The following is an 18,391-nucleotide window of genomic DNA, read 5'->3' as shown; positions in this document are numbered from 1 at the left end:
AAAGCAAGTAGTTTGAGGAGTTTACGGCCAAGGAACAACCTCTTGGGCCGTAAACTCCAAGTAAAGGGCACAAATGAGTGCCTAGTATTCCTTTAGCCTTAGAACAAGAACCTAGAAGCCTTAAACTCATGATTTAGACCCACAAAACAATTAGAAACCAACATTGGAAGGGAGTTTACGGCCAAGATGCTCCTTAGGCCGTAAACTCCAAGATTAAGTGCCAAAACCACTTCAAACTCTTCCTAAGGCTTAGTCTTCATTTTTGGCTAGTACCTTAATGTGTTTAGGACCTAGAAAAATCATGAAAAGCTCAAGTGTTGAAGAGTTTACGGCCAAGAGTATTTCTTGGGCCGTAACCTCCTTTAAAGGGGTCAAAGGACACCCTAGACACTTCCTTAGGCCAAGAGACTTTTAGGGCAAGTACCAAGATGAGTTTTGGGCTAGTTAAAATTCTTAGAACCTCATGTGTGAGGGAGTTTACGGCCCAAAGAGTTCTATGGCCGTAAACTCCATCAAATGGTTCCATTTAATGCCATAAACCTCCCTTGATCCAAGTATTGAAGCCTAGACTTGTTCCTAGAAATGTTAGAGACTTGAAAGGCCAATAAGAACCCTCCCAAGGGAGTTTATGGCCGTAAACTCCAAGGGAGAAGGGTCTTTGGGCCGTAAACTCCCCAAAGGAGTCAGTGTGGTGCCCAAACACTTGTATAGCCTTGAAACAATTCCCCTCTAAGGTTGTAGTACTTTTAAACTCCATTTCATGACTTGTTTGAGAGTTTACGGCCAGGAGCTTACTCCCCTGGGCCGTAAACTCTAATGAATATGGTCTTTTGACCTTAAACTTTCATTAGGGGCATTGCACTTCTTTGTTGCAACCCATTAGCCTCCTAGCACTTGACCAAAAGTGTTGTCCTCGCGCTTAAATGTTATTACTTGTATAATTAGTGTTATAATCACTAATTATTTATATACATATGTTTCATATGTAATTAGGATCATTGTGTGTGTCTAAGTCTTCACTTGACACCAAGCACTTGTCTGATCCTTCCGTACGATAACAGCCCGTTCAATTCCAGTCACATACTGCAAGTGAGTTGATACCCCTTAACTGTGACAACCCGAAATTTTCCATTCAAATCAAACCACATCAATCCAATGGAAGTAGAGCAGTTTCAGTGAAAATTCAAACTTTTGGAATAAGTTTGGCAGTTTTAGGGTTTTACACCTAAGGAGTTATTAGGAGAGTGGGTGCACTAGGATTTTGTGCAACACTGTAATTCCATTACTCTAGGTCATTAGAATCCATTCCGAGAATAGAAATATTTTCTGCCAAAAATCTCTGGACTATAAATAGAATTCTGAACCAAATTGGTTCATTATTTGATTTCCATTTAGAGAAAAGCCAAATACTCTCTCACGGATCTTCGGGTTTTCATCCCAGATTGTGAGTCTACTTCCCTAAATGTGTTTTAATACTTGTTATATGCTTTATAACATTGTTTACATGTCCAAAACACAAGATCCGGGAGTTTACCGCCCAAGAACGTTCTTGGGGAGTAAACTCCAAAATCAAGCCTAAAGGCCACCTAGTCCCATTTCCGTGTTAGGCATCTAACTAAGGACTTAGTGTATGATCATTAGAGGCTAGAAACAAATCAAAAGCAAGTAGTTTGAGGAGTTTACGGCCAAGGAACAACCTCTTGGGCCGTAAACTCCAAGTAAAGGGCACAAATGAGTGCCTAGTGTTCCTTTAGCCTTAGAACAAGAACCTAGAAGCCTTAAACTCATGATTTAGACCCACAAAACAATTAGAAACCAACATTGGAAGGGAGTTTACGGCCAAGATGCTCCTTAGGCCGTAAACTCCAAGATTAAGTGCCAAAACCACTTCAAACTCTTCCTAAGGCTTAGTCTTCATTTTTGGCTAGTACCTTAATGTGTTTAGGACCTAGAAAAATCATGAAAAGCTCAAGTGTTGAAGAGTTTACGGCCAAGAGTATTTCTTGGGCCGTAAACTCCTTTAAAGGGGTCAAAGGACACCCTAGACACTTCCTTAGGCCAAGAGACTTTTAGGGCAAGTACCTAGATGAGTTTTGGGCTAGTTAAAATTCTTAGAACCTCATGTGTGAGGGAGTTTATGGCCCAAAGAGTTCTATGGCCGTAAACTCCATCAAATGGTTCCATTTAATGCCATAAACCTCCCTTGATCCAAGTATTGAAGCCTAGACTTGTTCCTAGAAATGTTAGAGACTTGAAAGGCCAATAAGAACCCTCCCAAGGGAGTTTATGGCCGTAAACTCCAAGGGAGAAGGGTCTTTGGGCCGTAAACTCCCCAAAGGAGTCAGTGTGGTGCCCAAACACTTGTATAGCCTTGAAACAATTCCCCTCTAAGGTTGTAGTACTTTTAAACTCCATTTCATGACTTGTTTGAGAGTTTACGGCCAGGAGCTTACTCCCCTGGGCCGTAAACTCTAATGAATATGGTCTTTTGACCTTAAACTTTCATTAGGGGCATTGCACTTCTTTGTTGCAACCCATTAGCCTCCTAGCACTTGACCAAAAGTGTTGTCCTCGCGCTTAAATGTTATTACTTGTATAATTAGTGTTATAATCACTAATTGTTTATATACATATGTTTCATATGTAATTAGGATCATTGTGTGTGTCTAAGTCTTCACTTGACACCAAGCACTTGTCTGATCCTTCCGTACGATAACAGCCCGTTCAATTCCAGTCACATACTGCAAGTGAGTTGATACCCCTTAACTGTGACAACCCGAAATTTTCCATTCAAATCAAACCACATCAATCCAATGGAAGTAGAGCAGTTTCAGTGAAAATTCAAACTTTTGGAATAAGTTTGGCAGTTTTAGGGTTTTACACCTAAGGAGTTATTAGGAGAGTGGGTGCACTAGGATTTTGTGCAACACTGTAATTCCATTACTCTAGGTCATTAGAATCCATTCCGAGAATAGAAATATTTTCTGCCAAAAATCTCTGGACTATAAATAGAATTCTGAACCAAATTGGTTCATTATTTGATTTCCATTTAGAGAAAAGCCAAATACTCTCTCACGGATCTTCGGGTTTTCATCCCAGATTGTGAGTCTACTTCCCTAAATGTGTTTTAATACTTGTTATATGCTTTATAACATTGTTTACATGTCCAAAACACAAGATCCGGGAGTTTACCGCCCAAGAACGTTCTTGGGGAGTAAACTCCAAAATCAAGCCTAAAGGCCACCTAGTCCCATTTCCGTGTTAGGCATCTAACTAAGGACTTAGTGTATGATCATTAGAGGCTAGAAACAAATCAAAAGCAAGTAGTTTGAGGAGTTTACGGCCAAGGAACAACCTCTTGGGCCGTAAACTCCAAGTAAAGGGCACAAATGAGTGCCTAGTGTTCCTTTAGCCTTAGAACAAGAACCTAGAAGCCTTAAACTCATGATTTAGACCCACAAAACAATTAGAAACCAACATTGGAAGGGAGTTTACGGCCAAGATGCTCCTTAGGCCGTAAACTCCAAGATTAAGTGCCAAAACCACTTCAAACTCTTCCTAAGGCTTAGTCTTCATTTTTGGCTAGTACCTTAATGTGTTTAGGACCTAGAAAAATCATGAAAAGCTCAAGTGTTGAAGAGTTTACGGCCAAGAGTATTTCTTGGGCCGTAACCTCCTTTAAAGGGGTCAAAGGACACCCTAGACACTTCCTTAGGCCAAGAGACTTTTAGGGCAAGTACCTAGATGAGTTTTGGGCTAGTTAAAATTCTTAGAACCTCATGTGTGAGGGAGTTTACGGCCCAAAGAGTTCTATGGCCGTAAACTCCATCAAATGGTTCCATTTAATGCCATAAACCTCCCTTGATCCAAGTATTGAAGCCTAGACTTGTTCCTAGAAATGTTAGAGACTTGAAAGGCCAATAAGAACCCTCCCAAGGGAGTTTACGGCCGTAAACTCCAAGGGAGAAGGGTCTTTGGGCCGTAAACTCCCCAAAGGAGTCAGTGTGGTGCCCAAACACTTGTATAGCCTTGAAACAATTCCCCTCTAAGGTTGTAGTACTTTTAAACTCCATTTCATGACTTGTTTGAGAGTTTACGGCCAGGAGCTTACTCCCCTGGGCCGTAAACTCTAATGAATATGGTCTTTTGACCTTAAACTTTCATTAGGGGCATTGCACTTCTTTGTTGCAACCCATTAGCCTCCTAGCACTTGACCAAAAGTGTTGTCCTCGCGCTTAAATGTTATTACTTGTATAATTAGTGTTATAATCACTAATTATTTATATACATATGTTTCATATGTAATTAGGATCATTGTGTGTGTCTAAGTCTTCACTTGACACCAAGCACTTGTCTGATCCTTCCGTACGATAACAGCCCGTTCAATTCCAGTCACATACTGCAAGTGAGTTGATACCCCTTAACTGTGACAACCCGAAATTTTCCATTCAAATCAAACCACATCAATCCAATGGAAGTAGAGCAGTTTCAGTGAAAATTCAAACTTTTGGAATAAGTTTGGCAGTTTTAGGGTTTTACACCTAAGGAGTTATTAGGAGAGTGGGTGCACTAGGATTTTGTGCAACACTGTAATTCCATTACTCTAGGTCATTAGAATCCATTCCGAGAATAGAAATATTTTCTGCCAAAAATCTCTGGACTATAAATAGAATTCTGAACCAAATTGGTTCATTATTTGATTTCCATTTAGAGAAAAGCCAAATACTCTCTCACGGATCTTCGGGTTTTCATCCCAGATTGTGAGTCTACTTCCCTAAATGTGTTTTAATACTTGTTATATGCTTTATAACATTGTTTACATGTCCAAAACACAAGATCCGGGAGTTTACCGCCCAAGAACGTTCTTGGGGAGTAAACTCCAAAATCAAGCCTAAAGGCCACCTAGTCCCATTTCCGTGTTAGGCATCTAACTAAGGACTTAGTGTATGATCATTAGAGGCTAGAAACAAATCAAAAGCAAGTAGTTTGAGGAGTTTACGGCCAAGGAACAACCTCTTGGGCCGTAAACTCCAAGTAAAGGGCACAAATGAGTGCCTAGTGTTCCTTTAGCCTTAGAACAAGAACCTAGAAGCCTTAAACTCATGATTTAGACCCACAAAACAATTAGAAACCAACATTGGAAGGGAGTTTACGGCCAAGATGCTCCTTAGGCCGTAAACTCCAAGATTAAGTGCCAAAACCACTTCAAACTCTTCCTAAGGCTTAGTCTTCATTTTTGGCTAGTACCTTAATGTGTTTAGGACCTAGAAAAATCATGAAAAGCTCAAGTGTTGAAGAGTTTACGGCCAAGAGTATTTCTTGGGCCGTAAACTCCTTTAAAGGGGTCAAAGGACACCCTAGACACTTCCTTAGGCCAAGAGACTTTTAGGGCAAGTACCTAGATGAGTTTTGGGCTAGTTAAAATTCTTAGAACCTCATGTGTGAGGGAGTTTACGGCCCAAAGAGTTCTATGGCCGTAAACTCCATCAAATGGTTCCATTTAATGCCATAAACCTCCCTTGATCCAAGTATTGAAGCCTAGACTTGTTCCTAGAAATGTTAGAGACTTGAAAGGCCAATAAGAACCCTCCCAAGGGAGTTTACGGCCGTAAACTCCAAGGGAGAAGGGTCTTTGGGCCGTAAACTCCCCAAAGGAGTCAGTGTGGTGCCCAAACACTTGTATAGCCTTGAAACAATTCCCCTCTAAGGTTGTAGTACTTCTAAACTCCATTTCATGACTTGTTTGAGAGTTTACGGCCAGGAGCTTACAACCCTGGGCCGTAAACTCTAATGAATATGGTCTTTTGACCTTAAACTTTCATTAGGGGCATTGCACTTCTTTGTTGCAACCCATTAGCCTCCTAGCACTTGACCAAAAGTGTTGTCCTCGCGCTTAAATGTTATTACTTGTATAATTAGTGTTATAATCACTAATTATTTATATACATATGTTTCATATGTAATTAGGATCATTGTGTGTGTCTAAGTCTTCACTTGACACCAAGCACTTGTCTGATCCTTCCGTACGATAACAGCCCGTTCAATTCCAGTCACATACTGCAAGTGAGTTGATACCCCTTAACTGTGACAACCCGAAATTTTCCATTCAAATCAAACCACATCAATCCAATGGAAGTAGAGCAGTTTCAGTGAAAATTCAAACTTTTGGAATAAGTTTGGCAGTTTTAGGGTTTTACACCTAAGGAGTTATTAGGAGAGTGGGTGCACTAGGATTTTGTGCAACACTGTAATTCCATTACTCTAGGTCATTAGAATCCATTCCGAGAATAGAAATATTTTCTGCCAAAAATCTCTGGACTATAAATAGAATTCTGAACCAAATTGGTTCATTATTTGATTTCCATTTAGAGAAAAGCCAAATACTCTCTCACGGATCTTCGGGTTTTCATCCCAGATTGTGAGTCTACTTCCCTAAATGTGTTTTAATACTTGTTATATGCTTTATAACATTGTTTACATGTCCAAAACACAAGATCCGGGAGTTTACCGCCCAAGAACGTTCTTGGGGAGTAAACTCCAAAATCAAGCCTAAAGGCCACCTAGTCCCATTTCCGTGTTAGGCATCTAACTAAGGACTTAGTGTATGATCATTAGAGGCTAGAAACAAATCAAAAGCAAGTAGTTTGAGGAGTTTACGGCCAAGGAACAACCTCTTGGACCGTAAACTCCAAGTAAAGGGCACAAATGAGTGCCTAGTATTCCTTTAGCCTTAGAACAAGAACCTAGAAGCCTTAAACTCATGATTTAGACCCACAAAACAATTAGAAACCAACATTGGAAGGGAGTTTACGGCCAAGATGCTCCTTAGGCCGTAAACTCCAAGATTAAGTGCCAAAACCACTTCAAACTCTTCCTAAGGCTTAGTCTTCATTTTTGGCTAGTACCTTAATGTGTTTAGGACCTAGAAAAATCATGAAAAGCTCAAGTGTTGAAGAGTTTACGGCCAAGAGTATTTCTTGGGCCGTAACCTCCTTTAAAGGGGTCAAAGGACACCCTAGACACTTCCTTAGGCCAAGAGACTTTTAGGGCAAGTACCTAGATGAGTTTTGGGCTAGTTAAAATTCTTAGAACCTCATGTGTGAGGGAGTTTATGGCCCAAAGAGTTCTATGGCCGTAAACTCCATCAAATGGTTCCATTTAATGCCATAAACCTCCCTTGATCCAAGTATTGAAGCCTAGACTTGTTCCTAGAAATGTTAGAGACTTGAAAGGCCAATAAGAACCCTCCCAAGGGAGTTTATGGCCGTAAACTCCAAGGGAGAAGGGTCTTTGGGCCGTAAACTCCCCAAAGGAGTCAGTGTGGTGCCCAAACACTTGTATAGCCTTGAAACAATTCCCCTCTAAGGTTGTAGTACTTTTAAACTCCATTTCATGACTTGTTTGAGAGTTTACGGCCAGGAGCTTACTCCCCTGGGCCGTAAACTCTAATGAATATGGTCTTTTGACCTTAAACTTTCATTAGGGGCATTGCACTTCTTTGTTGCAACCCATTAGCCTCCTAGCACTTGACCAAAAGTGTTGTCCTCGCGCTTAAATGTTATTACTTGTATAATTAGTGTTATAATCACTAATTATTTATATACATATGTTTCATATGTAATTAGGATCATTGTGTGTGTCTAAGTCTTCACTTGACACCAAGCACTTGTCTGATCCTTCCGTACGATAACAGCCCGTTCAATTCCAGTCACATACTGCAAGTGAGTTGATACCCCTTAACTGTGACAACCCGAAATTTTCCATTCAAATCAAACCACATCAATCCAATGGAAGTAGAGCAGTTTCAGTGAAAATTCAAACTTTTGGAATAAGTTTGGCAGTTTTAGGGTTTTACACCTAAGGAGTTATTAGGAGAGTGGGTGCACTAGGATTTTGTGCAACACTGTAATTCCATTACTCTAGGTCATTAGAATCCATTCCGAGAATAGAAATATTTTCTGCCAAAAATCTCTGGACTATAAATAGAATTCTGAACCAAATTGGTTCATTATTTGATTTCCATTTAGAGAAAAGCCAAATACTCTCTCACGGATCTTCGGGTTTTCATCCCAGATTGTGAGTCTACTTCCCTAAATGTGTTTTAATACTTGTTATATGCTTTATAACATTGTTTACATGTCCAAAACACAAGATCCGGGAGTTTACCGCCCAAGAACGTTCTTGGGGAGTAAACTCCAAAATCAAGCCTAAAGGCCACCTAGTCCCATTTCCGTGTTAGGCATCTAACTAAGGACTTAGTGTATGATCATTAGAGGCTAGAAACAAATCAAAAGCAAGTAGTTTGAGGAGTTTACGGCCAAGGAACAACCTCTTGGGCCGTAAACTCCAAGTAAAGGGCACAAATGAGTGCCTAGTGTTCCTTTAGCCTTAGAACAAGAACCTAGAAGCCTTAAACTCATGATTTAGACCCACAAAACAATTAGAAACCAACATTGGAAGGGAGTTTACGGCCAAGATGCTCCTTAGGCCGTAAACTCCAAGATTAAGTGCCAAAACCACTTCAAACTCTTCCTAAGGCTTAGTCTTCATTTTTGGCTAGTACCTTAATGTGTTTAGGACCTAGAAAAATCATGAAAAGCTCAAGTGTTGAAGAGTTTACGGCCAAGAGTATTTCTTGGGCCGTAAACTCCTTTAAAGGGGTCAAAGGACACCCTAGACACTTCCTTAGGCCAAGAGACTTTTAGGGCAAGTACCTAGATGAGTTTTGGGCTAGTTAAAATTCTTAGAACCTCATGTGTGAGGGAGTTTACGGCCCAAAGAGTTCTATGGCCGTAAACTCCATCAAATGGTTCCATTTAATGCCATAAACCTCCCTTGATCCAAGTATTGAAGCCTAGACTTGTTCCTAGAAATGTTAGAGACTTGAAAGGCCAATAAGAACCCTCCCAAGGGAGTTTACGGCCGTAAACTCCAAGGGAGAAGGGTCTTTGGGCCGTAAACTCCCCAAAGGAGTCAGTGTGGTGCCCAAACACTTGTATAGCCTTGAAACAATTCCCCTCTAAGGTTGTAGTACTTTTAAACTCCATTTCATGACTTGTTTGAGAGTTTACGGCCAGGAGCTTACTCCCCTGGGCCGTAAACTCTAATGAATATGGTCTTTTGACCTTAAACTTTCATTAGGGGCATTGCACTTCTTTGTTGCAACCCATTAGCCTCCTAGCACTTGACCAAAAGTGTTGTCCTCGCGCTTAAATGTTATTACTTGTATAATTAGTGTTATAATCACTAATTATTTATATACATATGTTTCATATGTAATTAGGATCATTGTGTGTGTCTAAGTCTTCACTTGACACCAAGCACTTGTCTGATCCTTCCGTACGATAACAGCCCGTTCAATTCCAGTCACATACTGCAAGTGAGTTGATACCCCTTAACTGTGACAACCCGAAATTTTCCATTCAAATCAAACCACATCAATCCAATGGAAGTAGAGCAGTTTCAGTGAAAATTCAAACTTTTGGAATAAGTTTGGCAGTTTTAGGGTTTTACACCTAAGGAGTTATTAGGAGAGTGGGTGCACTAGGATTTTGTGCAACACTGTAATTCCATTACTCTAGGTCATTAGAATCCATTCCGAGAATAGAAATATTTTCTGCCAAAAATCTCTGGACTATAAATAGAATTCTGAACCAAATTGGTTCATTATTTGATTTCCATTTAGAGAAAAGCCAAATACTCTCTCACGGATCTTCGGGTTTTCATCCCAGATTGTGAGTCTACTTCCCTAAATGTGTTTTAATACTTGTTATATGCTTTATAACATTGTTTACATGTCCAAAACACAAGATCCGGGAGTTTACCGCCCAAGAACGTTCTTGGGGAGTAAACTCCAAAATCAAGCCTAAAGGCCACCTAGTCCCATTTCCGTGTTAGGCATCTAACTAAGGACTTAGTGTATGATCATTAGAGGCTAGAAACAAATCAAAAGCAAGTAGTTTGAGGAGTTTACGGCCAAGGAACAACCTCTTGGGCCGTAAACTCCAAGTAAAGGGCACAAATGAGTGCCTAGTATTCCTTTAGCCTTAGAACAAGAACCTAGAAGCCTTAAACTCATGATTTAGACCCACAAAACAATTAGAAACCAACATTGGAAGGGAGTTTACGGCCAAGATGCTCCTTAGGCCGTAAACTCCAAGATTAAGTGCCAAAACCACTTCAAACTCTTCCTAAGGCTTAGTCTTCATTTTTGGCTAGTACCTTAATGTGTTTAGGACCTAGAAAAATCATGAAAAGCTCAAGTGTTGAAGAGTTTACGGCCAAGAGTATTTCTTGGGCCGTAACCTCCTTTAAAGGGGTCAAAGGACACCCTAGACACCTCCTTAGGCCAAGAGACTTTTAGGGCAAGTACCTAGATGAGTTTTGGGCTAGTTAAAATTCTTAGAACCTCATGTGTGAGGGAGTTTACGGCCCAAAGAGTTCTATGGCCGTAAACTCCATCAAATGGTTCCATTTAATGCCATAAACCTCCCTTGATCCAAGTATTGAAGCCTAGACTTGTTCCTAGAAATGTTAGAGACTTGAAAGGCCAATAAGAACCCTCCCAAGGGAGTTTACGGCCGTAAACTCCAAGGGAGAAGGGTCTTTGGGCCGTAAACTCCCCAAAGGAGTCAGTGTGGTGCCCAAACACTTGTATAGCCTTGAAACAATTCCCCTCTAAGGTTGTAGTACTTTTAAACTCCATTTCATGACTTGTTTGAGAGTTTACGGCCAGGAGCTTACTCCCCTGGGCCGTAAACTCTAATGAATATGGTCTTTTGACCTTAAACTTTCATTAGGGGCATTGCACTTCTTTGTTGCAACCCATTAGCCTCCTAGCACTTGACCAAAAGTGTTGTCCTCGCGCTTAAATGTTATTACTTGTATAATTAGTGTTATAATCACTAATTATTTATATACATATGTTTCATATGTAATTAGGATCATTGTGTGTGTCTAAGTCTTCACTTGACACCAAGCACTTGTCTGATCCTTCCGTACGATAACAGCCCGTTCAATTCCAGTCACATACTGCAAGTGAGTTGATACCCCTTAACTGTGACAACCCGAAATTTTCCATTCAAATCAAACCACATCAATCCAATGGAAGTAGAGCAGTTTCAGTGAAAATTCAAACTTTTGGAATAAGTTTGGCAGTTTTAGGGTTTTACACCTAAGGAGTTATTAGGAGAGTGGGTGCACTAGGATTTTGTGCAACACTGTAATTCCATTACTCTAGGTCATTAGAATCCATTCCGAGAATAGAAATATTTTCTGCCAAAAATCTCTGGACTATAAATAGAATTCTGAACCAAATTGGTTCATTATTTGATTTCCATTTAGAGAAAAGCCAAATACTCTCTCACGGATCTTCGGGTTTTCATCCCAGATTGTGAGTCTACTTCCCTAAATGTGTTTTAATACTTGTTATATGCTTTATAACATTGTTTACATGTCCAAAACACAAGATCCGGGAGTTTACCGCCCAAGAACGTTCTTGGGGAGTAAACTCCAAAATCAAGCCTAAAGGCCACCTAGTCCCATTTCCGTGTTAGGCATCTAACTAAGGACTTAGTGTATGATCATTAGAGGCTAGAAACAAATCAAAAGCAAGTAGTTTGAGGAGTTTACGGCCAAGGAACAACCTCTTGGGCCGTAAACTCCAAGTAAAGGGCACAAATGAGTGCCTAGTGTTCCTTTAGCCTTAGAACAAGAACCTAGAAGCCTTAAACTCATGATTTAGACCCACAAAACAATTAGAAACCAACATTGGAAGGGAGTTTACGGCCAAGATGCTCCTTAGGCCGTAAACTCCAAGATTAAGTGCCAAAACCACTTCAAACTCTTCCTAAGGCTTAGTCTTCATTTTTGGCTAGTACCTTAATGTGTTTAGGACCTAGAAAAATCATGAAAAGCTCAAGTGTTGAAGAGTTTACGGCCAAGAGTATTTCTTGGGCCGTAAACTCCTTTAAAGGGGTCAAAGGACACCCTAGACACTTCCTTAGGCCAAGAGACTTTTAGGGCAAGTACCTAGATGAGTTTTGGGCTAGTTAAAATTCTTAGAACCTCATGTGTGAGGGAGTTTACGGCCCAAAGAGTTCTATGGCCGTAAACTCCATCAAATGGTTCCATTTAATGCCATAAACCTCCCTTGATCCAAGTATTGAAGCCTAGACTTGTTCCTAGAAATGTTAGAGACTTGAAAGGCCAATAAGAACCCTCCCAAGGGAGTTTACGGCCGTAAACTCCAAGGGAGAAGGGTCTTTGGGCCGTAAACTCCCCAAAGGAGTCAGTGTGGTGCCCAAACACTTGTATAGCCTTGAAACAATTCCCCTCTAAGGTTGTAGTACTTCTAAACTCCATTTCATGACTTGTTTGAGAGTTTACGGCCAGGAGCTTACTCCCCTGGGCCGTAAACTCTAATGAATATGGTCTTTTGACCTTAAACTTTCATTAGGGGCATTGCACTTCTTTGTTGCAACCCATTAGCCTCCTAGCACTTGACCAAAAGTGTTGTCCTCGCGCTTAAATGTTATTACTTGTATAATTAGTGTTATAATCACTAATTATTTATATACATATGTTTCATATGTAATTAGGATCATTGTGTGTGTCTAAGTCTTCACTTGACACCAAGCACTTGTCTGATCCTTCCGTACGATAACAGCCCGTTCAATTCCAGTCACATACTGCAAGTGAGTTGATACCCCTTAACTGTGACAACCCGAAATTTTCCATTCAAATCAAACCACATCAATCCAATGGAAGTAGAGCAGTTTCAGTGAAAATTCAAACTTTTGGAATAAGTTTGGCAGTTTTAGGGTTTTACACCTAAGGAGTTATTAGGAGAGTGGGTGCACTAGGATTTTGTGCAACACTGTAATTCCATTACTCTAGGTCATTAGAATCCATTCCGAGAATAGAAATATTTTCTGCCAAAAATCTCTGGACTATAAATAGAATTCTGAACCAAATTGGTTCATTATTTGATTTCCATTTAGAGAAAAGCCAAATACTCTCTCACGGATCTTCGGGTTTTCATCCCAGATTGTGAGTCTACTTCCCTAAATGTGTTTTAATACTTGTTATATGCTTTATAACATTGTTTACATGTCCAAAACACAAGATCCGGGAGTTTACCGCCCAAGAACGTTCTTGGGGAGTAAACTCCAAAATCAAGCCTAAAGGCCACCTAGTCCCATTTCCGTGTTAGGCATCTAACTAAGGACTTAGTGTATGATCATTAGAGGCTAGAAACAAATCAAAAGCAAGTAGTTTGAGGAGTTTACGGCCAAGGAACAACCTCTTGGGCCGTAAACTCCAAGTAAAGGGCACAAATGAGTGCCTAGTATTCCTTTAGCCTTAGAACAAGAACCTAGAAGCCTTAAACTCATGATTTAGACCCACAAAACAATTAGAAACCAACATTGGAAGGGAGTTTACGGCCAAGATGCTCCTTAGGCCGTAAACTCCAAGATTAAGTGCCAAAACCACTTCAAACTCTTCCTAAGGCTTAGTCTTCATTTTTGGCTAGTACCTTAATGTGTTTAGGACCTCGAAAAATCATGAAAAGCTCAAGTGTTGAAGAGTTTACGGCCAAGAGTATTTCTTGGGCCGTAACCTCCTTTAAAGGGGTCAAAGGACACCCTAGACACCTCCTTAGGCCAAGAGACTTTTAGGGCAAGTACCTAGATGAGTTTTGGGCTAGTTAAAATTCTTAGAACCTCATGTGTGAGGGAGTTTACGGCCCAAAGAGTTCTATGGCCGTAAACTCCATCAAATGGTTCCATTTAATGCCATAAACCTCCCTTGATCCAAGTATTGAAGCCTAGACTTGTTCCTAGAAATGTTAGAGACTTGAAAGGCCAATAAGAACCCTCCCAAGGGAGTTTACGGCCGTAAACTCCAAGGGAGAAGGGTCTTTGGGCCGTAAACTCCCCAAAGGAGTCAGTGTGGTGCCCAAACACTTGTATAGCCTTGAAACAATTCCCCTCTAAGGTTGTAGTACTTTTAAACTCCATTTCATGACTTGTTTGAGAGTTTACGGCCAGGAGCTTACTCCCCTGGGCCGTAAACTCTAATGAATATGGTCTTTTGACCTTAAACTTTCATTAGGGGCATTGCACTTCTTTGTTGCAACCCATTAGCCTCCTAGCACTTGACCAAAAGTGTTGTCCTCGCGCTTAAATGTTATTACTTGTATAATTAGTGTTATAATCACTAATTATTTATATACATATGTTTCATATGTAATTAGGATCATTGTGTGTGTCTAAGTCTTCACTTGACACCAAGCACTTGTCTGATCCTTCCGTACGATAACAGCCCGTTCAATTCCAGTCACATACTGCAAGTGAGTTGATACCCCTTAACTGTGACAACCCGAAATTTTCCATTCAAATCAAACCACATCAATCCAATGGAAGTAGAGCAGTTTCAGTGAAAATTCAAACTTTTGGAATAAGTTTGGCAGTTTTAGGGTTTTACACCTAAGGAGTTATTAGGAGAGTGGGTGCACTAGGATTTTGTGCAACACTGTAATTCCATTACTCTAGGTCATTAGAATCCATTCCGAGAATAGAAATATTTTCTGCCAAAAATCTCTGGACTATAAATAGAATTCTGAACCAAATTGGTTCATTATTTGATTTCCATTTAGAGAAAAGCCAAATACTCTCTCACGGATCTTCGGGTTTTCATCCCAGATTGTGAGTCTACTTCCCTAAATGTGTTTTAATACTTGTTATATGCTTTATAACATTGTTTACATGTCCAAAACACAAGATCCGGGAGTTTACCGCCCAAGAACGTTCTTGGGGAGTAAACTCCAAAATCAAGCCTAAAGGCCACCTAGTCCCATTTCCGTGTTAGGCATCTAACTAAGGACTTAGTGTATGATCATTAGAGGCTAGAAACAAATCAAAAGCAAGTAGTTTGAGGAGTTTACGGCCAAGGAACAACCTCTTGGGCCGTAAACTCCAAGTAAAGGGCACAAATGAGTGCCTAGTGTTCCTTTAGCCTTAGAACAAGAACCTAGAAGCCTTAAACTCATGATTTAGACCCACAAAACAATTAGAAACCAACATTGGAAGGGAGTTTACGGCCAAGATGCTCCTTAGGCCGTAAACTCCAAGATTAAGTGCCAAAACCACTTCAAACTCTTCCTAAGGCTTAGTCTTCATTTTTGGCTAGTACCTTAATGTGTTTAGGACCTAGAAAAATCATGAAAAGCTCAAGTGTTGAAGAGTTTACGGCCAAGAGTATTTCTTGGGCCGTAAACTCCTTTAAAGGGGTCAAAGGACACCCTAGACACTTCCTTAGGCCAAGAGACTTTTAGGGCAAGTACCTAGATGAGTTTTGGGCTAGTTAAAATTCTTAGAACCTCATGTGTGAGGGAGTTTACGGCCCAAAGAGTTCTATGGCCGTAAACTCCATCAAATGGTTCCATTTAATGCCATAAACCTCCCTTGATCCAAGTATTGAAGCCTAGACTTGTTCCTAGAAATGTTAGAGACTTGAAAGGCCAATAAGAACCCTCCCAAGGGAGTTTACGGCCGTAAACTCCAAGGGAGAAGGGTCTTTGGGCCGTAAACTCCCCAAAGGAGTCAGTGTGGTGCCCAAACACTTGTATAGCCTTGAAACAATTCCCCTCTAAGGTTGTAGTACTTCTAAACTCCATTTCATGACTTGTTTGAGAGTTTACGGCCAGGAGCTTACTCCCCTGGGCCGTAAACTCTAATGAATATGGTCTTTTGACCTTAAACTTTCATTAGGGGCATTGCACTTCTTTGTTGCAACCCATTAGCCTCCTAGCACTTGACCAAAAGTGTTGTCCTCGCGCTTAAATGTTATTACTTGTATAATTAGTGTTATAATCACTAATTATTTATATACATATGTTTCATATGTAATTAGGATCATTGTGTGTGTCTAAGTCTTCACTTGACACCAAGCACTTGTCTGATCCTTCTGTACGATAACAGCCCGTTCAATTCCAGTCACATACTGCAAGTGAGTTGATACCCCTTAACTGTGACAACCCGAAATTTTCCATTCAAATCAAACCACATCAATCCAATGGAAGTAGAGCAGTTTCAGTGAAAATTCAAACTTTTGGAATAAGTTTGGCAGTTTTAGGGTTTTACACCTAAGGAGTTATTAGGAGAGTGGGTGCACTAGGATTTTGTGCAACACTGTAATTCCATTACTCTAGGTCATTAGAATCCATTCCGAGAATAGAAATATTTTCTGCCAAAAATCTCTGGACTATAAATAGAATTCTGAACCAAATTGGTTCATTATTTGATTTCCATTTAGAGAAAAGCCAAATACTCTCTCACGGATCTTCGGGTTTTCATCCCAGATTGTGAGTCTACTTCCCTAAATGTGTTTTAATACTTGTTATATGCTTTATAACATTGTTTACATGTCCAAAACACAAGATCCGGGAGTTTACCGCCCAAGAACGTTCTTGGGGAGTAAACTCCAAAATCAAGCCTAAAGGCCACCTAGTCCCATTTCCGTGTTAGGCATCTAACTAAGGACTTAGTGTATGATCATTAGAGGCTAGAAACAAATCAAAAGCAAGTAGTTTGAGGAGTTTACGGCCAAGGAACAACCTCTTGGGCCGTAAACTCCAAGTAAAGGGCACAAATGAGTGCCTAGTGTTCCTTTAGCCTTAGAACAAGAACCTAGAAGCCTTAAACTCATGATTTAGACCCACAAAACAATTAGAAACCAACATTGGAAGGGAGTTTACGGCCAAGATGCTCCTTAGGCCGTAAACTCCAAGATTAAGTGCCAAAACCACTTCAAACTCTTCCTAAGGCTTAGTCTTCATTTTTGGCTAGTACCTTAATGTGTTTAGGACCTAGAAAAATCATGAAAAGCTCAAGTGTTGAAGAGTTTACGGCCAAGAGTATTTCTTGGGCCGTAAACTCCTTTAAAGAGGTCAAAGGACACCCTAGACACTTCCTTAGGCCAAGAGACTTTTAGGGCAAGTACCTAGATGAGTTTTGGGCTAGTTAAAATTCTTAGAACCTCATGTGTGAGGGAGTTTACGGCCCAAAGAGTTCTATGGCCGTAAACTCCATCAAATGGTTCCATTTAATGCCATAAACCTCCCTTGATCCAAGTATTGAAGCCTAGACTTGTTCCTAGAAATGTTAGAGACTTGAAAGGCCAATAAGAACCCTCCCAAGGGAGTTTACGGCCGTAAACTCCAAGGGAGAAGGGTCTTTGGGCCGTAAACTCCCCAAAGGAGTCAGTGTGGTGCCCAAACACTTGTATAGCCTTGAAACAATTCCCCTCTAAGGTTGTAGTACTTCTAAACTCCATTTCATGACTTGTTTGAGAGTTTACGGCCAGGAGCTTACTCCCCTGGGCCGTAAACTCTAATGAATATGGTCTTTTGACCTTAAACTTTCATTAGGGGCATTGCACTTCTTTGTTGCAACCCATTAGCCTCCTAGCACTTGACCAAAAGTGTTGTCCTCGCGCTTAAATGTTATTACTTGTATAATTAGTGTTATAATCACTAATTATTTATATACATATGTTTCATATGTAATTAGGATCATTGTGTGTGTCTAAGTCTTCACTTGACACCAAGCACTTGTCTGATCCTTCCGTACGATAACAGCCCGTTCAATTCCAGTCACATACTGCAAGTGAGTTGATACCCCTTAACTGTGACAACCCGAAATTTTCCATTCAAATCAAACCACATCAATCCAATGGAAGTAGAGCAGTTTCAGTGAAAATTCAAACTTTTGGAATAAGTTTGGCAGTTTTAGGGTTTTACACCTAAGGAGTTATTAGGAGAGTGGGTGCACTAGGATTTTGTGCAACACTGTAATTCCATTACTCTAGGTCATTAGAATCCATTCCGAGAATAGAAATATTTTCTGCCAAAAATCTCTGGACTATAAATAGAATTCTGAACCAAATTGGTTCATTATTTGATTTCCATTTAGAGAAAAGCCAAATACTCTCTCACGGATCTTCGGGTTTTCATCCCAGATTGTGAGTCTACTTCCCTAAATGTGTTTTAATACTTGTTATATGCTTTATAACATTGTTTACATGTCCAAAACACAAGATCCGGGAGTTTACCGCCCAAGAACGTTCTTGGGGAGTAAACTCCAAAATCAAGCCTAAAGGCCACCTAGTCCCATTTCCGTGTTAGGCATCTAACTAAGGACTTAGTGTATGATCATTAGAGGCTAGAAACAAATCAAAAGCAAGTAGTTTGAGGAGTTTACGGCCAAGGAACAACCTCTTGGGCCGTAAACTCCAAGTAAAGGGCACAAATTAGTGCCTAGTATTCCTTTAGCCTTAGAACAAGAACCTAGAAGCCTTAAACTCATGATTTAGACCCACAAAACAATTA

This window comes from Lactuca sativa, chromosome 5 (assembly GCF_002870075.4).
Source record: "Lactuca sativa cultivar Salinas chromosome 5, Lsat_Salinas_v11, whole genome shotgun sequence".
Classification (NCBI taxonomy): domain Eukaryota; kingdom Viridiplantae; phylum Streptophyta; class Magnoliopsida; order Asterales; family Asteraceae; genus Lactuca; species Lactuca sativa.
This window is presented reverse-complemented; position numbering follows the sequence as displayed.